Source organism: Leopardus geoffroyi, chromosome A2 (assembly GCF_018350155.1).
Source record: "Leopardus geoffroyi isolate Oge1 chromosome A2, O.geoffroyi_Oge1_pat1.0, whole genome shotgun sequence".
NCBI lineage: Eukaryota > Metazoa > Chordata > Mammalia > Carnivora > Felidae > Leopardus > Leopardus geoffroyi.
Window position 1 is genome coordinate 138,724,639 of NC_059331.1, and position 26,424 is coordinate 138,751,062.

Sequence of the window (26,424 nt, forward strand, 5' to 3'; positions counted from 1 at the left end):
AAATCTGGGTGACTACAGTCTACATAAGAACTAAGAATAGTATCTTTTTAAAAAGACTTACGTGAAGCAATCAAATTTGCTCTGTTGTTGAAAGACAGAAACCTGAGATCATAAAATCATAAATAGTGCAATTTGGTCCTGATTAAATAAGCATTCTGTTGATTCAGTGGCCAATCACTATGGAAAAATCAAACAAGTGCATGATCACAGTAAGGTAAAAACTGTTATTCATATATTGGAGACCCTGGCAGCGATCAGACTGTCAGGATCAGAGGATGACTATAACAAAGCCCTTGAAACTGACTAAAGGCAGAAATTATAGGCAATGGGCCTATTCTTTTTTTAAGAATTGATGGCAATAGAGACAGAGCTACCATAAAGATACTATGAGTAAATGGGAATATACAACATTTACATGAGTGACATCAGAGTGCCTGTGGTAGTCAGTCACCTTGGAATGAATCAGTTCCAGGGAAGAGTAAGCCAATAAGCCAAGAAACTCATAAGATCTAGGAAAGACTGATGAAAATAAGATGAGAGAGACCATTTGCCAGTCCCCCATACTCCCTATTCAGCTAATTTTTGTGAAATAGTTAAGGACAGAGGTGGGTCTGCTATTGAATTGAACTTCCATGACCATCTATAATTGGTGGTGAGAAGGCCAAGTATATATAAAAGATCCAATGCTGATCTAAATGTAAGAAAAATTTTAATATCTAGAAGATAGGATGTTGGAACACTTACTTTCAGAGACATTAAGAGCATAAATTAGATGAGGTTCTTTAGTCCTTGAAACATCATCTCCGATTGTTAGATGTGATGTTAGTACTTTCATTTTTGCTTTCTAAATGCTAAGATACTCCAAAGACTAGTTTCAGTAGAAAAAGATTGCAATATGAATGAGTTCTTTAATTTCTAAGTTGACTAAGTTTGGCTTATGTTTTGAAAGGAGATTAAAGCTTATTTTCTGGGTCAGTAAGAATATGTATAGCAAGTGTTATTTTAGGGTTCATGAAACTAATCAGTAGTCCATATAGCTTAATCTGTGTTCCATCTATATATTTTATTGGAAATATAATCATTAATTTATGAGCCATTTTTGTTGAATTGTCAGTGCAATAGAGGGCTGTAATGAATTGAGACTGAGGCTGATCCTTTATGCCATTTATTGAAAATAAGCCTTATCTGAACAGAACACATGCACTGTGTTAGCATGGGTTACATTTAACTTCATTATGATTTCTGAATATTAACTGTAAGACAGTTAGGGGAATCTAACCTTAGCAAGAACATCACCTACATTTATACCAGAAGCTAAATAAGAATTGTGAATTTCTGATTCTGTATTGTATTCAATTGCATAGGACTTAGTACCACAAAAAAAACGTGTATATATGTGTGTGTATATATATATATTTATATATATGTGTGTGTGTGTGTATGTGTGTATATCTATATGTGTGTGTATATCTATATGTATGTATATATATGTGTGTATATATGTGTATATATGTGTGTGTATATATATGTGTGTGTGTATATATATGTGTGTGTGTGTATATATATGTGTGTACATATATATATATTATTTCCTAGAGCTCTTAAGACACACACACATATGTGTATGTGTTTGTATAATACGTATATTTCATTTTCTCATACTTATTTTATATATTTTATATATATTTATATTTTCTCTCAACAAGGACATACTCTGAAACAAAAGTCCAGCTTTTGGTATGTGTGTAAGTTTTAGTTCACAACATAGAAACTTGACCCAATTGTACTTGACTTTTGAGTTACACTTCTAAGGTAACAGTTCTTTCTAAAATATGTATATTGTTGTTAAACAGTAGCCCTTGAAAAGCACTAAATGTGCTAGGGAATATAGACAGAAAACATGCTTAAGCAGTTACATAGCTTACATAAGCAGTGAAGTTTCCAGATTTGTATACATTTCCCTCCTGTCTATATTATTCCATCTGGTAGCCTACCCTGAGGCTTCATTTTATCACCCTACTTGTCCTGTAAAGTTTCTTGAGATTTTTATTGAAAGAAACAATGAAAATGCAAATTAGTTATATTTTTCATCATAATCTTTTTTTATACTGAAGGATCCCTCTCCCTTTCCTGTTCCTGCCTTTGTACTCTACTTCCAATGAGTTTCATTGCCCCAAAGCTATCACTTTTAGGCTTCTAATATTGTTTTCTGTTCACAGGGCTTAATAACTACTTTTTAATGGATTCTGTTTACCTCAGAGGCAGGCATTTTGGAGAATTCAGCTTATATTAGGGCAGGATTAAAAACTTCTATGTGGCTTTGGGGGCTTCTTCCCACAGAAAATTAAAACGGTTTAATTTTTTGACTGAAAAAGGAACTAAAATGATCCTTCTTAAAATGAGACACTTGGGATTCGAAAGAGATCACAAAAGAGACAGTCCTGCTGTCTTTAAATGCATAGGCAGCATATTTTATGCATATACATACTTATGTTCTTTTAATTATTATTAAGATTTTACCTGCTTAAAAAATGGTGACCTAATCAAACACTAGAAGCAGATGTCTATTGCTCCAATAAAAATAACCATGGAGTCCAGTTGTATATCGCCTTTAAGAGCTTCTTTTTAGACTTAAAATTTTCTCCATTTCTCTGTTCCCTTCAGTCATAAAAAGTCCATTTTATAAGTTATTTGAATAATGCCGAACTCAATTCCCAAAAAGAAGTCCTTTCATTTATTCACTTATACATGTGTTGCGCATGTGCCCCTAATACCTGCGTAGATTGACAGGACACAGAGAAGTCTCTTCACACTGCACCTACTGATAGGTTAAGACAGAGGAAGAAGTCAGGAGATGGTTTAAATTTGGGTAGACTCAGATAAGAGAATTAAAAGAAAAAGCTGCCTTTCGTTTTAGACATGATTCATTTACATGTGAATACTTGCCTCCTATAGGGCAATTTAAATGAGAGCAGCCACTAAAACAATACTCATCACCTACAACAAACTTCTATAGTCCAAACAAAGCACAAACGGGGAAGGTACTGTGCTAGGAAGGTGAAGTAAAAAGAAGAAAAATGTATCATGCCCACCTCCTTAATATGTGTTTGGGAAGACAAGATTAATACAAATAAGCACTCTCTCCATTTTCTTTCCATCTTCTGAACCCCCTGGCACTTTACCAATATTTATCTCCTTCATTTACCATTATCTTCCTTGTTTTAGCTATTCCTGTGTACACATGTGATCTCTGATTCTAGAGTGTGATCCCTGTGAGTTCAACAACCTGTGACTGTTTCATCCAGTGTAATACCAGGCAGCTCGCCTCACAACAAAAAGGTACCTAATAATGAAGGGATAAAACAAATTACAAGGCAAAACAACACATGCCAAGTGCCACATACATAGGATCTTCAATTAACTGTCATACTAGAGAGGCCTTCTCTGGCCACCCAGTGCATATTTTTCCCTAGCCCACCACCTGTCTGACCACTCACGCTTCTTCATGGGCAAAGTTTTTATTGCTACCTTTTATTATATTAAATATTGATTTATTTTTAGTCTAATCCAATATTAGGTAAGCTCCCTGGAAGAAGGAAAAGGGAATTTGTTTATTTTATTCAGTGCTGTGAAAATCCTTCATTTTAGAGCACTACCTAACACAAAGAAGTACTCAATAAATACTTGTTGAATAAAGAAATGAAGAAACACAGTTGTAGGAAATGGTAACGACTTTAATTTTAGATAAAAAGGATTTAGGCACTGGCAAGTCATCCAGGTAGAGTTAATAAACACCCAACACCAGATCAAAAGACACAAGTCTCCAATGGTCCTGAGGGCCCTGACTGACAGGCTAATGTGGTACTACATGTTGGTGTAGCTATTGGACTATCAGTAATACCATGCTAATTAGTGTTTTCAGGAGATATCCCATAGTTCATATCCAAGCACTGAGTTGTTTTGAACAACTTATTCATACGTAGTGCGTCTCAAGCTGTATAAACATGCAATTATCCAAAGGAGACATTTCACACCGGCATTTGGATGGGATACGTGGCCTCTAAGGAGTTGAGACTGCCCAAGAATATTTATTTCAGAGAACTGGACTGAAATTAGGAGTTCAGGACCTCTGCTGCTACCAAATAATTTAGGAGCCTTGGATTTATGTGTCTTAGTTTCTTCCTCCCTGGATAGAGGTATGGGGGGTATAGAGTTGGTGTACATGGATTATAAAATCCCTTCCAGCTGTAATGCTTCCAGATTCTATGATCGTCAGTGGGGAAGGTTTTGGTAGTGAGAGGAATGGGGAAGATGAAGGAAAAAACAAGACCAACATGTTCTAACTAAACACATTCATTCTGCAAGCATCATTCTTCACCTGCGCTGACATCTGGTGACATTTCTCTTAGAAATATTTAAAATGCATCAGTAACAAATAATTTCTATATCCATCTCTATAAAATGAAGGAGTAAGCATTATGATTTTGGTAGAAAGGTACAAACCTTCTTTCCATTTACTTGCATTCAAACTAGAGTGGCTACGTAAATGAGTTTTGGGCTTCATAATTTCCCTCTATCTTTTGGTCATAATTATTCATATTTTCATTGTTGAATATCAAGAAGCCTACTTGTCAGCAATATTTCTAAGAAAAAACAGAGTATGTGAATGCTGGTTTCATATCAAAGATTGAGAGTTATTTTTAATAGCATACATAGAAATATCCTATGCTGAATGTCCATATATAAAAATTTTATTTATCACTTAATAACATAATTAGAATAACTAAGCAGCTAATACTGACTTAGAGATAATTAAATGAAACTCCCAAAAAGGCACAGTTAAACTTTAAGTAGATAATAGTGCAATAGAAAAGACTCTGCTTAAAAGCAAATGATAAAATCCAACATAATGTAATGAATATAAATTAACTTTAATTGTAGTTTATCGTCTCATTTTCAAAAACACAATCTCAAACTCTGCTAGAACATAAGTTATCATAACTTCAAGCAATTCATTTCATCAATGCAATAGTAACCTTTCCTGGTTTTCCTTTTTCCAAATTAAGGACATAAACACAATTTCACAAAATTTCTGTATGTTTTCTCTAAGTGAAGGTTGTTTTCATTATATCAGTTATTTCCCTCAGAGATATGTGGAGGAATGAAAGATAATATTAACAAATATTAGAGCAATAATACATCTGTTGATGCACACAATAAATTATATTATTGGAATATTTAAAAATTAAAGTCAACAATCTTTTCAATACATTTTCAGTAATGGTCACTTTTCCTAATTGATAGAGTACAGAGTAAATTAAAATCTAGGACTGTGAATTAAAATAGAATGTAAAATGAGTTAAGATTCATATGGTGCGCTATTCTTTCCATAAGACACCAATATATCCAAAAAGCACAAAGACTCCATGGAACCAGCCAAAAATTACCCCAGGGCTTCACTAATAGTATTAAAAACCCATCCTACTGATCAGCCATTCTAATTATTATTGAAAGACATAGCACTCTATTATAACAGCATTACACAGCTAAAGCTGAGGGAAGGCTTCAGAAAGGAAGCAATGACTCCAGATTATTTGAATGCTAAACATGGTGGTAACATATATCAGTTAAGATTCTTTAGCTATATATAACACAATGCTCAGCTAAAAGTACTTTGAGAAATAGTCATTTATTATCTCTCTTAACAAGAAATCTGGAGTTAGGCAGTTTCATGGTTGACTCAGTAGCTTAATAATGTTTGTTCCATTTTTTCTGCTCTGTCTTCATTTGGTGTGTTGGTAATATTCCCACTTTGGGCTTTAAGATGACTACAGCAGCTGTATCATATCTTCATAGAACGACTTCCAAATGAATAAAGGAGTGTCAGCTTTCCCTTGTGTCAGGGACTTCCTACAGACTACCCAACTGGCCTGTTGGCAAAAACTGCTTCATTATGTCCAGTCGTTGTCAAACCAATCCTTGGCAAAGACAAATGGGATTGCCATGATGGACTTGGACAACATATGGTTTATCTCACAAAACACTGGGTGGATCTTATTTTTTTCAGAGGAAAACACTAGCCCACACCTGAGCAAAATTGGACTTCTTTTAGGAAAGAAGAAAGGAGTATGACTGTGGGAAAAGAAAACACCAATAACTACGCCCAAAATTTAATAGGAGTGCAATTTTTCACCAAAACAATCTGGTTAAATCCTGACTTTTTACCAATCCTGATAGTAGAGAAGCCATCCAGAGTTAATTATTTCCTCCTCCTAGCCATCGGAGCCAACCTCTATACCAAGCACCAAGCATGGTGCCTGTCATTCAGTGCATGTTTGATGAGTAAATGAAGAAGTCCTACAATTATTGATTTGCTTTCTCTGATGGTGACACTGTGAGGAGAGATGGAGGAGGAACTTTAGTCCATAGTGACGTACTGGTTGACATCTCTTAAACAAGTCAGAAAGAGGACACACTAATAATGAGTTTCCTAGAGACTCTGTAGGGTACAGTGTTGGAAGTTGTCAGTGAAACTCAGAAATGCTTTATCCTCTGTGAAAAAGGATAACATCAAAAGAACTAATTGGAAAGATATTGGTCACATCTTTATAGTCAGTGCAAGAAGCAAACACCCAAAACAAATGTGAAAGTTCTATTCTCTAAGATATTTAGCAAAAGGAATAATTATTAAAATAATATTACACTAGCATTTAATATATGTACAACTTGAATATTGTAACACAATTAGGACATTTCATGTTCAGGAAAAAAAGAAAATTAGGGAGAATGAAAACAGCACTAGAATCAATGACCAGATCAGATTGGCATAGTTATGACAAAAGCAAGTTCTAGTTCAGAAACTTAAGTAAAATAGAGGAAGAGAATTCTAAATAATCAAAAAGTTAAATCCCTTTCATTTTTCCTTAAGAAGAAAAATAAATCAGAAGTGGAAATAGTGCTTCAGATACTCAGAAGACTTGAGGTCTGAGAGCTTAAATACAGATAGAGCAATGGTAGCTATGGTGGAGTAAACACAGATGATTCCACTGAAGCTTGTATAAAATCATCTTGTTCTCTCTCGCTCTCTCTCGCTCTCTCTCTTTTTAATGTTTTTCTGGCTTCCTACATGAGCCATTGGGATAATAGGGGCCATCTCCAAATAGAGCCTTTGTGTAGTAAAATAGTTGTAATAAGAAAATGGAGTACTTCATCATCACCTAAAAGCAAAAGGGATGCTGCTGATCAACTAGAAAGCCTCTCCCAAGACAAGGCCTAATTTTGTACAAAGGATTGAACTCTGTGTGCATGCTAGCGTGGAGTAGCCTTACACCTGGGGCCTTCAAAAATAGCAAGTTCATCTTTGCTAAAATACATTTCATAAAGTTCAAGTTAGCACACTGCATTTCAATGCCTCAGGCCTCACGGCTTAAGCAACTCCATGTAAGTAGAAGTTATTTTCAAGGAGGCAAAGATTAATAATAAAAAAAAATTACAAGAAGCACTCCTGGAATATGATAATAGGGTATGTGAATTTCTCCTTAGATAATAAGGACTATGGCAGATTGGTTAATATTGTTCATCTTATTCTCACCAGCTTGTAATTTAAGTCAGTCTGCACTCCTAGACTATTTTCAGATACAAAGGAAGTTACACACCCTGGTTAGACCAAGTGCCCCAGGGCAATTACCCTGGGTAGACTCCTATAGACAATATGGCAGACCTTCAGAGTCAGAAGAAGTTTACAGCAAGGCCCAGAGGTAGCGACGTCGATGAGTGCATAAAGGTAGTGTCTCTGTGTATGTCTCCACCAAGACTAGGAGAAAGAGGATTCCCCCTACAGACTTGGTAGTTATCTAAGCACCAAGGTCATATAAACTCCAAGGATTCTACAGAGTTGTTAGACCTGTCATGGCCCAGGAATCCACCCAGGTTCTCACAAACACTTCTTTCCCATCAGAATACCTGTATAGGGACAACCATCTGACAATGTGTGAGGAACACGGTGCTACTAGCAAGTTGATAGGATGGTATCAGATGCCACGGTGTCGGTTGGCAGAATCTGGAATTCTGAGATAAATGCAGGATCACACAGCTGAAGACAGAAATATCCGAATTCAAGCATAGCCAACACCTGTTCTATGAGCCGTTTGTCATTGCAGAATCTAGTTTCCATTCAGCATTTCGGTGTCAACTCCATATCTGCTGTCACAAAAGCAGTTAAATTTCTACCCTACAGCTTTATTTGAATCCTGATAAAGTAGGTTTTGTTCTGCATAAGAGAGAAAGCTCTTTGAAAAAGCAGTTTCAAAGGAACATTCTGGTCAAGGCAGGTTTTAAAGAAGTCTCTCTCACTAAGAAAAAGTAGAAACTGATAGCATTCCGATGAGATGAAAACCTCGTGCTTCCCCCCACGCCCCTGGTGATCAGGAGTTGTTTTACTAGAATCTGTTTCTGCTTCTCCACTGAATCTTTTATAGGGAAAAGAAGCAAGAATTCCTAGGTCTCAGGGAGCATATTCAAGAGACTGAAAAGATTAATCATTCCCCTTCTCCCCACATGCTCTTCTGTACACTAAGCAGAAAGCAATTAGAAAACTCTAGAAGATGTCAGGACATTGGTCCCTGAGGGATATATGGAGGATCTTTACATCAAACATGCTTGCATTTCTGGAGCCCCACTTAGGAATATCTTGATTCTAAATTAAGATTAAATGGTGAATCACAATTAGCCATATTCTAATCAAGGTTTCCTATGAGATTAAGGGTGCGTAAATACATAATCCTTACAGTTAGTGAAATAGGGATTGAAATTTGCCTTTTAAAACATTCTACCTTTTAAAAAGTTCATTTCTGTCGAAAGTATCTCTTTTGTTATTGAGGTTCAGCTATTCCATTGTACTTTTAATAGGAAGATAAGGGTAGACAAGGCAATATTGCAAGTATGGAACACATTCGGCATCTAGTCTGGACTATGCGTCTGAAGCCCTACTGTAATCTGGAGAACACGTTCCTGGATCTCAGATTCAATCAAGTATGTGGATGAATGTGGCTTTCTTAATAGTTAGGACTTCAAAAACTAAAGCTATATACTATGTAACAGATATGTTTATCCCTGAGTTTATATCTAATGTAAAAAATTGCAAATGATCTACATGTCAGTTTAGGGAAGAGTTGCATAACTTGTACCAGGAGTCCACAAGCCTTTTTCTGTAAAGCACCAGAGAGTAAATATTTCCAGCTTTGCAGTCCATGGGCTGTCTATTCAGCTCTGCTGTTGTAATGTGAAAGCAATCACAGAAAATATACAAACAAACGAACATGTGTGAGTTCCAATAAAACTTTCTTTATAGGTACTGAAATTTGAATTTCATACCATTTTTATGTGTCATAAAATATCCTTTTGATTTTTTCAGCCATTTAAACCTTTAAGAGTTATTCTTAGCTTCCAAGCTAGGCAAGAACATGAGGCAGACCAAATTTGCCCATGGGCTGCAATTTGCCCAACCTTGCTGTATAGATGGAGGTCTTCCTAGATCCTGAAGATGCTACACACAGCAATGAATAATTCATTGTCCTCATCTTTGAGCTTCTGAAAACCATGTTTTTCTTCCTCATTCTTTGTTTCAAGACTCCATCTTGATTCTGGAACATAATCCTTGAAGAAAAAAAAATTTAAGACTAAGACTCAGGCCTGTTATGGTTTTAAAAATAAAGCTACCTGCACTGCTCTGAAAATACTTTTGTCCCTATTTCCCAGTGTTACTGCTCTCAAAAAAGATCTTTTATATATGACTGAACACAAGGAAGGGAAGTCTTACCTCCTGTATGCCAATAGCTAGCTTCTGAATATGAAGGGGAAAAGAAGTTTTGGTGTTTTTTTTTTTGCAGATGGGATAACTCAGTAATGTATCCAAAAGCAGACTCCACGTAATCAATCCTCTCTTCCAACTGGTGCCCCCCTCTGTTTCACCATCCCTCGAGATGTTTTAGAGAACCTTATCATACTTACAGTACACACATAATGTCACTATGTTGCAGTCTTATGAAAAATAATACTATGGGTTGAAAAATGCACAGTAGTGGGCCTAACTCATGGCCTAACTTGCAATATCACACTGAATTTTCACTTTCTGGGAGAGAAAAATGCAACACAGGACACAAAAGTAAAATACTGAACAAGCACCATTCAGAATACCAGGAAACATTGGCATTCTTTGCTTTTTTCTTGTCACCAATTTTGAGTCACAGTGAATAATACTGCAAATAATTTTTTAAATGTTTATGCTTCAGATACATACATTGAAATAGGGGTTTAATTTTTTCTTTGAACTGAAATGTTTCCAGCTCAGTAATCCAATTTCGTAGTTTGCTAGATTTTTGTTTATAAAGAGTAAGTTTAAAAAAAAAGTGAGTTAAAGTCACCATCTGTATCATTTGGACCTAATATTTACTTGAAATATATATAATAAATCCAAAATCATAAAATTTATAATGCGCATTGGCCCTCATTTTATTTTTGGATCAATATTCTGTTTTAGTAATTATGATTTATATAAAAACTTGGTCATAAATCATCCCTAGGCTTCTTTCAAAAACTACTTGGATAATACACTTGAAAATTGCAATAATGTGCTTCTTTGTAGCATGGAGTTTGTGTAGGTCGACTTCATTTTGCAATTCTATTTTTTTCTCCTCAGAGACAAATAAATAAAATGAGGGTAGGAGACTAAAAAACTTTGTGTCTTGGGAATATTCTCCATTACATAACACCCCAGAGCATCCTCTGGTTACCAGCAGGGTTATTGGGCCTCTGCAGCAGTGGAGGAGAGTGGGAGAGCTGAGAGGGTATTTATGAGTACTCATCTCTTAAACCCTTTTAACCATCTGCCATGGGGTGTGTAGTTCTAATCAAATCAACAATACTGTTCGATACTTCCTCATCTTCTCTTTGGCACCTTATAAATTATAGCACAAATCTTTCTATGTGATTCTGGCATTAGAAAAGGTTTCTTTTTCCAATGATAATTTTTGAGTAAAAAATGGAAATATGATGTCAGTGATAGATATTCAATAAACAAATATGTGCCTTGGAACTTGCCCATGAAGAGCTAATATATTATGCAGGTATAAGGCATGGACCTTCTTTAAAATGACTTTGAAAGATTTTTTATTCTTTTTTAAAAAGAATAAATTCCTTTTATTCTTTTTTTATTCGGTTAAGCATCTGACTTCAATTCCGGTCATGATCTCATGGTTCGTGGGTTTAGTCCCACATTGGGCTCTGTGCTGAAACCTCAGAGCCTGGAGGCTGCTTTGGATTCTGTGTCTCCCTCTCTCTCTGCCCCTCCTCCACTAGCACTCTATCTCTCTCTCTCTCTTTCAAAAAAATGAATAATACGTAAAAAAATAAAAATAAATCATGTATACTCACAAAGATAGTTATATTACCTTTGCATGTAGTACTTATTGTAATGGAAAAAAAAATTCACAAATAACTTTGAGAGATCTTGACACTCAGCATTTATTTATTTTTTTGTTTATATTTGAGTATAGTTGACACACAATGTCACATTAGTTTCAGGTGTACAGCTTAGTGATTTGACAAGTTTATACACTATGTTATGTTCACCACAATACAGCTACCATCTACCTCATTACATCACTATTAAGGTATCATTGACTGTATTCCTTATGCTGTGCCTTTTACTGCCCTAATTTATTCACTCCATAACTAAAAGTCTGTATCTCTCTCTCCCCTTCACCTATTTTTCCCATCTCCTCAACTCCTTCCCCTCTGGCAACCAGGAATTTGTTCTCTGTCTGTATAGGTCTGATTCTGCTTTTTGTTTGTTTATTCATGTTCTTTTTTTTAGCTCCACATATAAGTGAAATCAGATGGTATTTGTGTTTCTCAATCTGACTTATTTCACTTAGCATAATACCCTCTAGGTCCATCCATGTTGTCTCAAATGACATGATCTCATCTTTTTAACGCTGTATAATATTCTAGTGTGTGTGTCTGTGTGTGTGTGTGTGTGTGTGTCTCACACTTTCCTTATCATTCATCTATTGATGGACACAGATTGCTTTCATATCTTGGCTGTTGTAAATAATAATCCAATACTCTAAGGATGCATGTATCTTTTCGTATTTGTGACACTATAACATTTATTGTTTCCAGGTATCATTGAAAAGGTGGCCTCAGGGTAGTAGAGAGAACCATGTGCTTGCACAGACATGCAGAGACACCAGATCTACTACCCCATACAGTGACATAATCCTGTTTGCATCATTCACACCATCACTTTTGCCTATCCATCTAGCCAGTGAGGGTGCGGTCATTGAAACAGTGCATGAGAAGTAGATAAGAATAGGAAAGTACAGATACATTAAACAGGGTGATGATGAATTTTAGAGTCATAAATAATAAATCCTATTTCTGACAATCACATTTGTCCAATTAAGAAATATTTGTTGACTACTTGTATTGGTCAAGCCCTGTTATAAGCAATGAGAATACAGCAGTGAATAAAAGAAACAAAATCCTTTGCCTTCATGGAACTTACATTTTAGTAGGAGGAGGGGGTGGTGAAGGCAGATCTAGGCAAAATGAATAAGTAAAATATGAGGCATGTTAAAGGATGGGGCAGGCTATAGAGAAAAAGAAAACGAATGAATATGAAGAGTGTTGGAAAGAAGTGTGGATGTTGAAATGTTAAGTAGTGGCATCAGGAAATTCCACGCTGAGAAGATGACATTTAAATGAAGACCTACAGGTCTTGGGAAATTTCTTGGGAAAGAGAACTCCAGGCAAGTACAAAAGCAGAGAGGCAGGAGCATGTCTGGGGTCTGTGAGGGGCACCAAGGAGGCCTGTGATTGGTGCTAGTATGGAATGAGGTGAGGGAGTTAGCTGGGTATCAGATAGTGCATGGCCTTGTGGGCCATTTCAGTGACTATGGTTTTATCCACAGTAATATTAGAAGCCAACGCAGGATATTAAGCAAAGAAGTAACAAGTATACCACATTTCTAATGTCTACTTTATTAGGATCTCTTACTAGACTAAATGGGTCTGTGAGGGACAAAGACAAGCAGGGAGATGAATCAGAAAGCCATTACAGTAATCCAGGAGGAGAAGATTGTGGCTGGAACCATGGTGTTGGCAGAGGAAATGTAGACAAGAGATTGGACGGACAGTATATCTCAGATGTTGAGCTGACACAGTTTTCTGACAGATTGGGCAGAGAATGTAAGAGAAAGAAGTCTACGATGGCTCAGAGGTTCTTGGCCTGAACAACTTGAGGAATGATGAACCTTAAATAAACTGCAGGGAGATAGGGGGCAACAGAGCTGGAGGGGAGGATTAGGAGTGGAGTTTGGGTGATGTTAATGCTGAGATGCTTACTAGACATTGAATGGACATGACCCATGGGAAGTTGGATATGTGAATTTGAAATCCAAGGCAAAGATCTAGCCTGGAGCGACACATATGGGTGTAACCCGAGTATAAATGTTAGAAAGCCAGTCACTGAATATGATCACCAAGGGAGTGAGAACTGGGTGGCTCCAGTGCAAAGGGGATGATGTAGCCTGGAGAGTAAGAAGCAGAGGCCAATTAGGTAGGAGGAACACCAAGGAAGGCAGGATCCTAAAGCCAAGTGAAGAAAATGTGTAAAAGAGGAGCTTGTTGTCAGGTATGTCAAATGGGCCAAGTAACATAAACACCGTGAATTGACCTTCAGATATAGCAATTTAGAGGCCCTTCAAAGGAGCAGTTTTGGTGAAGTTTCCAATTGGAACATGATAGAGACACAATGAAAGGTGATCAAGATGGCAATTCTTTTGAGGAATGTTGCTGTGAAGAGGAAAGAAATGAGGAGGTAGCTGGAGAAGGAAGTGGAATCAAAAGTTTTTATTTATTTGGTGATGCGCAGTGGGAGGAGAAATAACAAGTGTGTGTGTGTGTGTGTGTGTGTATGTGTGTGTGTGCACACGCATGTGCATGTGCATGCAGGTGGTGTAGTATATTACATGAAGGCCATCGCCAAGTGCAACAATAACCATCGCTGATTGGCACTTCTGAAATGACAGTCCTTGACTATGGTACTTCATGGATCATTTAACTCCAAATTCTCTATTACAGACTGTTGGTAACTATCTTCTATTTTTCTCTTCTAGTTTTGTCCATAAAATAGTCACTTACTATAATGACAGGAAATGTTACACTAGATTATATTAATATGACATAAACACACTGAGAGGGCCCAAATTCTGCAGCCTTGGCAGGCAGGACAAGAGAAGAAAGGAGGTTTCCCAGGCAAAGTCCTTTAATAAAAAGTTAATTTTATCCCAGACTCCAAGGCCCCCTGCAAAGAACCCATCCCTTCTAGGATTAACAAGAAAAAGAATTATTACCCAATAAGAGAGTGTCTTGCTGTTTGTGACTGCTGACTTTTGTCTCTTCATGGCAAGAGTTCTTACGTAGATGGGGACTTTGAGTTCTCTATTCTGTCTAAGCCACAGGGCTTGGGAGAGGCTTTAGGCCTACAGGGCATTCCATACTGTGAAGCTGTCTCAGCTCTATTCATTATGATCAAACTCCTATGAGGAAAGAAGCTTTTTTTTCTATTGAGTGGTTGTAATGTGATTGAACATAGAGTTTTGGAGAAACCCACTGTTTTGAATTCCAAACTTCATTTTTCTCCCTAAGAACAAAGGAATTCCTACTCATTTAATCAGAGGAAGAATAAACCTATGGAAGTCCACTAAAACAACTACTTATCCAAAAATAAAAAGAACAAAAGAAGCATAAGATGCAAACATGAAATAGAAATATTTTAGGTTGTGCTCTCTCTTATTTACCTTCCTTATTCCAGAATATCAAAATACAGAAGTACCAACAGTCATACATTTTCAAGACCAATCAATCAGCATCTAGATGTTTATATTAGCTATTCATTTTCTGTGTTCCAATCTCCCCTAGTAGAAGGGGAAAAGGAAAAGATATTAACATTACAATTATTCACTCTCATAGCGCCATATACTTCTGTTTCATACAGTTATATTTTTTTATATTCACTATGTCCTACTTTGATTAATGTTTGTCTCTCTTATTAGATTGTAAGCTGATGAGAACAGGGATTGTTTTCCAACTTATCCTCAGTGCCATACATAATATTTAGCAAATGGAAAGTGGTTAAAATATTTTCAATAAATATTCAATAAAGAATGAGAGGAAGGAGGCAAAAAAGGAGGGATGGGGAGAAGGAGAGATAATGGAAGAGGGAATGAAGGAGAGAAGTAGGGAACTAAAATAACTTCCAGTATGTGATTATGTCCTGTCTGTCTCTGTGTTAGCTATTTCATATTTGCTGTTTCAATTAATCCTCACCAAAAAACTAAGTATTATCATTCCTATTTTACAGAAGAAAAAAATGACACTCAGAGAGGTTAAGGTCATACAACTGACAAATGGCAGCTAGAACACCATCCAGTCTGAATATCCAGTGTATCTGTACCTTTCCCTCCTACTATGCTGGGACAATAGGAGTAGCAATTATGGTGGAGAAAGGCCTGAAAGAAGATGAAAAATATAAACATTTTAAAATAGAAGAAAAATATTTTTCTTTCTAGGATGTAGACTCAGAACCAACTCTTGGCCACCCATGTTGACGCTTCCTTTCCCAAGCCCATTTGTGCTAGTGCCTCCAGCTTGATGCAGTTATTGTCTACATTTCTCAAAACTTTAAAAACGTTGTCTCCATTTCCCATCTCTACACATTTGTGGGGCAGGCCCATCCCAGCTTGTTATTTTCGGGAACAGCCCTTCACGTTGGACATCTATTACTCACAAGTGACCTTTACAAAGCATTGTCATGTTCATATGGGCTACACAGTCTGGTGTTTGTGGTTAGTTAAGTCAGGCACAATCTAGAAGTAAATAAGTATGACTTTGAAATCCTTTCTTCTACTGGAAATGGCCAGATACATACTTAAGTTGGAGGACAACTATCTCAAGGACAACTATCTCAAGAATGACAAATTCTTTCAAACAATGACAAGTTCAAATTCAGCTGCCCTCTGCTCCCATGGAACTATGGGTAATTTTTCCTTAACCATGTTGTGCAGCCTCCAATTATAAAAAATATTAAATCTAAACTGAGTTAAATGTACCACTGCAATTCTATTTCATGTTGGTATTACTATCCACTGTGATGGCTACAATGCTCTGAGATGTTTGCCCTTGCCCTGTGCTGGTTAATTGATGACATATAGTTAATCCTCAGTATTGGGCATGCTCTGAAGTCACATAACTTACTATTCCAAGTAAGAAAATCTCTACAAAATACAGCTTTAATATATGACCTAGATTACCAATGATCCGAAACCACCTGTTTCTGCAATTATACCAACTGGCCTGTGTTCCACTGTGTTTCTCTACCTTTGTTCAAGATTTTCCTCCAGGATAGAATACCATTTAGGATCTCTGTCATCATTCTCAAACCCTACTTAACCTTCAAGGCCTAGTCTAAATCTGATTTCTTTCCACTAATTTTCTATAACACTTTTGGTCTCCCCAACACATTTTAGCATTTATTGTAAACTGGGTTGATGACCAGATTCTTGCTTCTCAACAGTGTTTACAAATTCCTCAGGGATTTAGTTTTAACCTATTATTGAGTGCCATGATGCTGAACACATGATAAAGCATAATTTTGTTTTATAGCAATAAAAACAGGGGAAAAAAAGATCAGTTCAAACCATACATATCCTAGAAGTTTTCTGCCTTATTGGTTTACTTTGATTTCAAGAAACAGCAAGCATATGCAGAAAAAGTATGTTCCACTCTAATTATAAAGACAAGAACATTTGACAATAGAAAACATGCTAAATTTAATGTTTTTTTTTATTTTCTTTGTTGATGAGACAATGAGATTTCCCACTTTATGTCACGTCTTTTATGAGAGAGTGACAGTGTCGTCTACCACACTATCTGCTACTTCTTAACTAGGAGAGAAATCAGGCTAGATTTAAATTAGCACATTCTTTTCCAGTGAAGATTGTTTAATTAAAATATGTTGCCTAGAAATCCAAATCTCTCAAAGTTGGTGATATCAGAGTGATAAAAAGTGGTGAAGATAGTATTCATTTATAGGTAGAAATAACTGGGAAGGGGTAAAATACAACACTCTTGAATACTTACATTTAAAGTTATTTGTAATAAAAAGAACAATTCTTTTTCTAGAGTTCTTGATATATAATTGACATATGACCTTGTGTACATTTAAGGTGTACAATGTAATGATTTGGTAATAGGTATATATTGTGAAATGATTACCACGATAAGTTTAGTTAACATCCATCATCTCACATAGTTACCAAAAGTTTTCCTTGTGATAAGAGCTTTTAAGATCTACTCTTAGTAACTTTCAAAGATATAATACAGTATTGTTCACTATAATCATCATGTAGTACAATATATACCTGAAATTATTTATCTTACAACTGGAACCAAATCCCCAACCCACATACCCTGATTCTTGCAACCACCAATATGATCTCTGCTTCTAAGAGTTTCGGGTTTTTTAGGGGGGCACCTGGGTGGCTCAGTCGGTTAAGCGTCCGGCTTCGGCTCAGGTCACGATTTCGCGGTCCGCGAGTTCGAGCCCCGCGTCGGGCTCTGGGCTGATGGCTCAGAGCCTGGAGCCTGTTTCCGATTCTGTGTCTCCCTCTCTCTCTGCCCCTCCCCCGTTCATGCTGTATCTCTCTCTCTGTCTCAAAAATAAATAAACGTTAAAAAAAAAATTAAAAAAAAAGAGTTTCGGGTTTTTTTAGATTCCACATGTAATGAGATCATACAATATTTGTCTTTCTCTGACTTGTTTAATTTTGCATAATTCCCTCACGTTTCATCCATGTTGTCACAAATGGCAGGATTTCCTTCTTTATTATGGCTGAAGGGTACTCAACTATAGATATGAGTAACATTGTATGTTATAATATTATATATAATAAATATAATATTTGTTATGTGTGTGTGTGTGTGTGTGTGTGTATATACATTTTCTTTATCCATTTATCCATAAATGGACACTTAAGTTATTCCCATACCCTGGCTATTGTAAATAATGCTATAGTGAACATGAGGGTGCAGATATCTCTTGGACATAGTGAGTTCACTTTTCTTTGGCTATACACTCGGAAGTGGAATTGATAGATCATATGATAGTTCTATTTTGAGTTTTTTGAGGAACATCTATACCATTTTCCATCGTGGCTGTACCAATCTACCTTCTAACCAACACAGCACAGGAGTTTCCTCTTCTCCATCTTCACCAACACTTGTTATCTTGTCTTTTTGATGATAACCATTCTAACAGTTATGAAGTGATAGCTTGTGGTTTTGATTTATATGTCCTTAGTGATTAGTGATGTTGAGCATCTTTTTATATACCTGGTAGCCATTTGACTGTCATTTTTGGAAAAAAATGTCTATTTGGGTCCTTTGCCCATTTTTAATTGCATTATTTGTCTTTGAGCTATTGAGTTGTAAGAGTTCCTTATGTATTCTGGATATTAATCCCTTATGAGATGTGTAGTTTGCAAATATTTTCTCTCATTCCATACGTTGCCTCTTTATTTTGCCCATTATTTGTTTTTCTGTGCAGAAGCTTTCAATGTTATGTACTCCCACTTGTTTTGGTTTCTTTTTTTTTAATTTTGTGACTTATGCTTTAGGTGTCGTATCCAAAAAAAGATCACTGCCAAGATGTTTGTCAAGGTTTTTTTCTAGAGGTTTTATGATTTCAGGTCTTACATTTCAGTTAATTTTTGTTGAGTGGTAAAAGATAGAGGTCTTGTTTCATTCTTCTGCATGTGAATATCCAATTTTCCCAGGGCCATTTATTGATGACACTCTCTAAATTAACATGTTTTAATAATTCTCAGATGTGTATGCCTTCAAGTGAAACAATAATGAAGAAAAAACAGAAAATGGCAAGTGCATGTGTGAACTTAATAAATATATTTATTGATGATGATGATGATGACAACAGTAGAAATGGAAATTTCATTTTCCTCTGCTTACCCACACAGCCCTCCACTTTTTCCCCTCTGCATTTAGAACCCTTGATTCATTTATTTTTAGTAAAGTTTGAGATGATATAAGACTAATCAGAATACATATAAAGTATCTCAAAGTAGAAGTACACTGAGTAGTTTGCAGATGGAAGTTGATTGATTGGCCACACTGCCATGAGTTGATTTCAAAAAGAGGTGTAAAATGAAATGCCAAAATAAATCAAAGAGTCAACTAATCCTCATACAAGGGGCACCACTGACTGGAGTTCCATATCACATCAATCCTTTTATTTAATAGTCTCAATGGAAACCACTTCTGGGAGCATCACACAAGGCAACCAGCCAGAAATGTCATTATCCCAAGCAACATTTCTGTTGCGTAAAGCTACCTAACTCCAATTGTAATTTACTTTGAGAAAAATCTGGTTTTATTTTCTGGGACAATCCAATATGAAGTTATTTTACATATACGTTACAGATATTCTTTGTTGGTACTGAATGGGTAAAAGGAAATCATTTCACTATATACATTTTTTTCTTAACTGAAAAACATTTTTGCTGAACTGAAGGCCACGTTGGCATTTTGTAAGAATGCCAGAGCCAAGTTTAATTTAGCCATTCCCATCACTAATTAGGAGTGGCCTGCTAGGACCCCACCCAAAATGTATTACTTTGATGGAAGTATATTGTGACCTCTTGGGTCATCTTTCCGTATTTAAGTGGTCATATTACAACACTGTGTGAATTGAACCTAAACCCTAAATTACCTTGTTTGACCAAATAAGTAAAATCCTTACAGATTATCAAGCAAATATAATGACTTAAGTGTTTGAAAAACTTAGAGTTACATACATTTGAAAATAATAACATTATCCTTTTTAAAATCTTGAATGCATTCTATTTTATACAGCTTTGAACTGCTAAGTCAGTGAAAGTGTTACCATTTTCACATAAGAAGAGAGTGTATTGTGGGGATCAGTCTTCCCTAAACACTGATAAATGAGTGAGTTAGCATTCTAATTACAGATATGGTTTATGTGTTTTCTCCTTTCAAATGAGATTAGTAAGAGGTAAAGTAATCAGTGGATAACTTTTTATACTGCAGCTGATAATTTTCGCATTACTTAACGAAGCATCTTTCTAGTGTTGATTTTTAGAATGCCAACCCCTAAAAAGTTAATATTTTTTCTGCTTAGATGGGTAAAATAATTCCCTTTTAGATTTATCTGGGTGTGAGAGGAATTTTTTATTATAATTATTTGTTTTTGAAGCTAAAGAAGAGCTTGAGGATATTTAAAAAGAACACCAAGATACCTCATGATAAAGAGTCCCCAGTCTGATATGCTAAACAGGTTTTAAGAGCTTTTGCAGAGTATAAATTTTTCTGTATACTCTAATATGTAAGTCATGCATGCAGGGATATACAGATTATCCTTCAGAGAGGTTTCATAAAAACGTGAGAGCATGTAAAATTCAAAAGAGTGAGGAAGCAGTAGATTTACCCCAGTGGACCAACTGTAAGAGAGTGAAAACTAGAAGCTGAGAGGCTAATGACAGGATAATGGCAAGAACAACAATCAACAAAGCTGTGAAATACAGTTAAAGTGAAAGTAGCCTGCCACTAAACAATGAAATACACTCAGCAGGGCCTCAGATGGAAGAAATATTTTTAACATCCTACATCAGCTGCTCTCAAATAAAATTACTGGACATTTTAGAAAATAATAAGGAGCCTTTATTTATTGTTCACCCAATTGTGGTTGTGGATTTTTAAATATCGTTATATTTATACCCTGAAAAAATGTCAAGGAATAATTATGCAGATTACCCATAATCCTCATATTTTAGGGAAGCATATCTGGCTATATAAATTTACTTTAAATATATATTTGGAGCCCCTTTGTCTATTGCAGAACAGCTATTACGGAATACTTAAGAGCATGCATGCTGGAACCAACCACACTGCTGGGCTTAGTTTCAATTCCACCATTTGTTATTGGTAATATTCTAAACAATTTACTAAATCTTTCTGTAGCTCACTCTCCCAATTTATTAAAGGATAAAATAATAATAAATCTATCTAATAAGGCAGTTATGGGGATTAAATGAGATAGTACATTAAAAAAAACGTAAGAAAGAGTGCCTGGCACATATTGTGTTCTCAGTAAACGTCAACTTTTCGTGATCAACATGAGGTATGAGCCCATGTGCATATCATATCTCAACTTGAAAAGTGGATAAAGTTATTTGTGCATAAAATCATTCAACAAATATTAGTGAGTACCACGCTATAGATTGACAAGAGTTTAGAGTAAATCCCAATGTCAGACCCCATCAGTAAGCCAGGTTTCTAATCACAATTATTACCCTGTAGAAGGAATTTGGGATTGGAATCTGACATGTATTTCTCCCTTACGACCAAGAAAATGGCCATGTTCTCTGGGTTCAAAAGATGAGGAAGCAAAAAAAAATCAACTATCATCCTTTTGCAGTTCTTTCCTATACACATAGGTATTTTTTTACGTAAAAATGTCTCTAAATTAATAGGACTTAATTTATAAAAAGAAGAAGACTAGTTGGGATGAGAGATGGTTAAAGCCTCACAAATGAAAAATGGGATGAAATCAGTGAATAACGGGTCCAAATTATGGCTCTACTTGCAAAGGTTGAGGAAACATTCATTTATTTATTTAAAAGGATTTTTTGAGCTCGTTTATGTGGATCACTATAGTAGATCCTAAAGACACAGAGATAAACAACTCAAAGCTCAGCTCAAAAGGAACTAACAGTGAAGTGAGGTTGATTTATAGGTAATTTAAAAATGACAACTCAGGGGCACCTGGGTGGCTCAGTCGGTTAAGCATCCGACTTTACTCACGTTATGATCTCATGGCTCATGAGTTCAAGCCCCACATCGGTCTCTGTGTGGACAGCTCAGAGGCTGGAGCCTGCTTTGGATGCTGTGTCTTCTTCTCTCTCTGCCCCTCCCCTGCTCACGCTCTGTCTCTCTCTCAAAAATAAATAAACATTGAATTTTTTTAAAAAAAATGACAACTCAGGGTGAAAATATTAAACAGAAGCAAGACCTTGGTGTTACAGGGACAAAGAGCAGGAGCACAGAAGAGGAAAACCTCTCATTAAGGTCAGGGACATTTCCAAGCAGAGATGAGACTTGAAATTAATCTTAAAAGATGAATGAGCTTTCCAAGGCAAAGAGAGATAGACAAGGAAAACGATGATGCCATCACCCAAAAGAAAATACTGTTGGATGAGAAGGTGGAGGCAACAGCTTGACATTTAAGGTGGGTGAATTCAGCCTTAGATTTGTGGATTTCTTCTTAACGATTACAGAAATACAACTCTAAATTTCAGGAAATAAAACGTACACTCATGAGTCATCAGAAAATAGGTGGTATTTGAAGTGAGAAAGAAAGAAACTCAAGATAGAATCCTAAAAAAAACCAGAAAACAAAACACCAATATTTTAGGCATCGTGGAAGAAAAGACACAAGTGAATGAGAATGAGGGGTGGCTACTAAACTGGGAGATCCAGGACAAGAAATCCCATGGAAGCTGAGAATCAAGACAGTTTCAGTGATGATGTGTGAAACAGTGGCAAATGCCAAAGGTTGGTCAAGAAAAAACAGATCAGAAAAGCTTCATGAAAGTGAGAATATAGAGTGAGTTTAGACTAATCTTTCCTGAAGTTTCTCTCTAAAGAAAAGGAGATAAATAAGACAGTAAAATAGATAGATATTGACTAATAACAAGAGGGTCATTTTTTAATGAAAATAATTTAATCATGTATATTCCCTGCAGATAAAGAGCCAGTAGATAGGGAGAAACTTTGGGGCACCCGGATAGAAGCATCCGACTCTTGATTTCAGCTCGGGTCATGATCTTGTGATTGGTGAGTTTGAGCGCCACATTGGGCTCTGCAATGACAGTGCAGAGATTCCCTCTCTCTCCCCTCTCTTTTCCTCTCCCCCACTCACATTTCCTCTCTCTTTTAAAATAAGTAAGTACACTTCTTTTTTAATTTTTTAATGTTATTTATTCTTGAAAGAGAGAGACAGAGAGACACGGTGGGGGAGGAGGAGGTGCAGAGAGAAAGGGAGACTCAGAATCCCAACCAGGCTCCAGACTCTGAGCTGTCCGGACAGCGGTGACGCAGGGCTCAAACCCACCAACCCCGCCAGCCGTGAGATCATGACCTGAGCCAAAGTTGGACGCTTAACCGATTGAGCCATCCATGTGCCCCTAAATAAGTAAACTTAAAAAAAAAAAAAAAAGAAATGGCTAATTCATATAAGGCAAATTACACTTTAGAAAAGAACACTTGCAATGCTACCTGTATCCATATTAAGTTTCCACCTAGTATCAGTGTGCCTTACTGAAGCTATATGAGACATTATCTCAAAATGAGTGATAGCCTATTCAATTTACAAAGCCACATTTTTATTTGTGGCCATCAGATGAAACTATGACATGATAAATAAGCTGTTTCTTGTTTTTTTTCTTCACATCAAGTCACTATTCCATTTAGATGTGATCTTACTACCATGATATAAATCATAGTTAACACATTATGATCCCTGTCAACATGCAAACTTTTGAGCACTTAAAATAGAAAAATTTTTGTTTTAAAAGTTAAGACAACAGGGGTTCCTGGGTGGTTTAGTCAGTTGAGTGTCCAACTCTTGATTTCAGATCAGGTTATGATCCCAGAGTCATGGGATCCAGCCCTGCGTCAGGCTCTGCACTGAGCGTGGACCTTGCTTAAGATTCTGTCTCTCTCTCCCTCTGCCCTTCTCCCCTGCTCATGCTCTCTCTCTAAAATATGAACATTTCACAAAGTGTTGAGGGACCTAGACTCCTTCCAGATCATTGCTCTCCTATCCTTAGAATGTGGCCCTTCTCCTCATGACAAAGAAGGCTGACAGACTTCCTTCCACCTACTACATTTATGTTCCAGGCAATGGATGGTAGAAAGGGGGGAAATAAACTTTCCTTTTTAAGGAAAGTTCCCAAAGTTCTTTCCAACATTTCTGTGTATATTTCACTGGCCAGATCTTAGTCACATGGTAATACCTAGCTGAATTAATACCTAGATGGATGACTGCAGTGTATAGCTAAAAATTAGGGTTCTAGTTCTATCCTAAGGAAAACATATATTCACTATATCAAGTATATAGCAATTTATGAGATATGGTAGCAATTTCCGCCACAGGGTTCCATTCACCATGAAGATTTAAAGTTTCCCAAGCTCCCTTTCTGCCTGGTAGGGAATGGAAAAAGAAGTGAAATAGGTTCTAGATGAATTTAGGATGGAAACTAGGATGACTTATTGGTCATGTCCTAAGGGACTGAAAGGACTGTTCATCTTCCTAAATCAGCTGCCTAGGAAGTTGCTGCATTAGTTCACTTCGTGATTGTTCAATGTCTTTGCTCCATTTATACAATTCCAGTATGTCCATGAAAAGAGTAGAAAACTTAGCCTCAAATGTGGAATATATAATCTAGATGTCCTAATCTGTCTAGTGATAATGGGGGAGGGGGGGCTAAATTGGCATTATTGAGGAACACTTAAATGGCTGCTGTCAAAAGACAGAAGGTATCTGAACATGAGTCAAATTTTCACTCATGCCAATTTTCACTGGCATGTTAACTGGATGCAACTACAACTGGATACATCGCTGCAACTAACTGCCTATTAAATTAACAACAAAATCACAGCTTCCCCTACCCTTCATTAGCAACTTCCTTCAGGAATTATCCAAGGTCAGTGCTCATCCATTCTTACTTCTCATGACAGGAGTCAGCATTTAGCCATCACCCTCCAGATGGTGATATTCAAGACCTTTGGCAAACTGCTTGTCAAAGGTTGTGAATCCTAGTAGTGAATAATTACCTGGATGTTGAACTGATTTTTTCACCCTTCATAGTTAAAGCAGTTGAGAGCAATTGTGAGCTATGTTGACAGAGTGTATTTGGCTGCCAATTTCTCCTTTGATATAACTACATGTGGAAAGTGACATGAGCCTGCTCATCTGCTGTAACGTTCAGAACAGTTGTCATGCTAGAACCGAAATGGGGGCCCTCAGTTCAAGAAGAGGGAGATTGGAATTTTTGGGAAATGTATCCAGTTGGGAAATTGGATATTTATTAGAGGTCTGTGGCACTTTCTGGAGGAAAATTGCTGATACATTGCAGGTGGCACTGGCCGCACTGTGGTGTCAGCAATGTCACATCAGCAGGTCAGGTCAAACTTCCACAGTAATCGACAAGGGCTCTGACGTGGCTGGCACAAAGCCAGGTACAAACCAAATCCCATCTTATAGCTACATAAAGCCCTTTATTTCACCAGTAGCCTAGCACACTCACATGTCTCATGAAACATTTGACAGAATGCTATGTTCGTTTTAGGAAGTCATCCACATCTCTGATGGTTTCCCTGGCATCTTTCTATAGCCGATAATAAAAATAGCAATAGCTAGCACTTATTGAGCTTTTACTGTATGCCAGGCACTATGCTAAATTTATTTTCATTTCATCTCACATTATAATGGCTATTGGCCGAATACTATCCAGCTCTATCTACTTTCCTTCTAATAGAATCCTGAGTGAAAATGTCTACATAAGGAATATTACCTTTCATAACCTCTATCTGTTTATTCAAGAAAAACAAAAATCAATATCAGTGTAATCACCCATAACATACCCAAGAAGCAAATTTTAGAAGAGGCATTTCCAAAATATCAGAATTTCATAATAAATTCTGATTTATTTTGGGAGACTGCATTATGCAGGACAGTAGAATTCCCAACACATTTTTTTCAAGGGGCTTAAGTAAATCTTCTAAATCCTTGAACTTCAGTTTAAAATATAGAAATGATTCTTAAATCTTAAAACCCTGGTCAGGTGAGTTATTTTTCTTATAAAGTATCTTTTTTTGCAAAGGCTATTCCTGCTCAATGAGAAAATTCACAGCCCTGAATATTTATGCACCAAGGTTTCTATGGTAGGAATATTTAAAAGCCATTGACCAGATCGTTGATTCCAATGCCAAGCCATAATCATTTCACAGATAGCAAGAAAAGAAACACAAAATAATAAGGGCATACTATAAGCCATGTCCAAATGCCCATATTTTTAATTTTATATATGTTAAACTTTTTTTTTCAACGTTTATTTATTTTTGGGACAGAGAGAGACAGAGCATGAACGGGGGAGGGGCAGAGAGAGAGGGAGACACAGAATCGGAAACAGGCTCCAGGCTCTGAGCCATCAGCCCAGAGCCTGACCCGGGGCTCGAACTCACGGACCGCGAGATCGTGACCTGGCT

The 26,424-nt window shown here is 36.6% G+C and overlaps 1 protein-coding gene and 1 long non-coding RNA gene across 2 annotated transcripts in view; one reads left to right on the forward strand and one right to left on the reverse strand.

Moving 5' to 3' along the window:
• The window catches only part of KCND2 (potassium voltage-gated channel subfamily D member 2), a 490,950-nt gene that overhangs the window by 417,400 nt on the left and 47,126 nt on the right, over positions 1–26,424 (forward strand). The gene's annotated exons all lie outside the window — the stretch shown is intronic.
• LOC123606760 lies at positions 11,872–24,050 on the reverse strand. The gene is made up of 3 exons (XR_006716489.1): positions 24,039–24,050; positions 14,377–14,382; positions 11,872–12,005 (listed from the first exon to the last, which is right to left on the reverse strand). It is a non-coding gene; the product is annotated as an uncharacterized LOC123606760 (long non-coding RNA).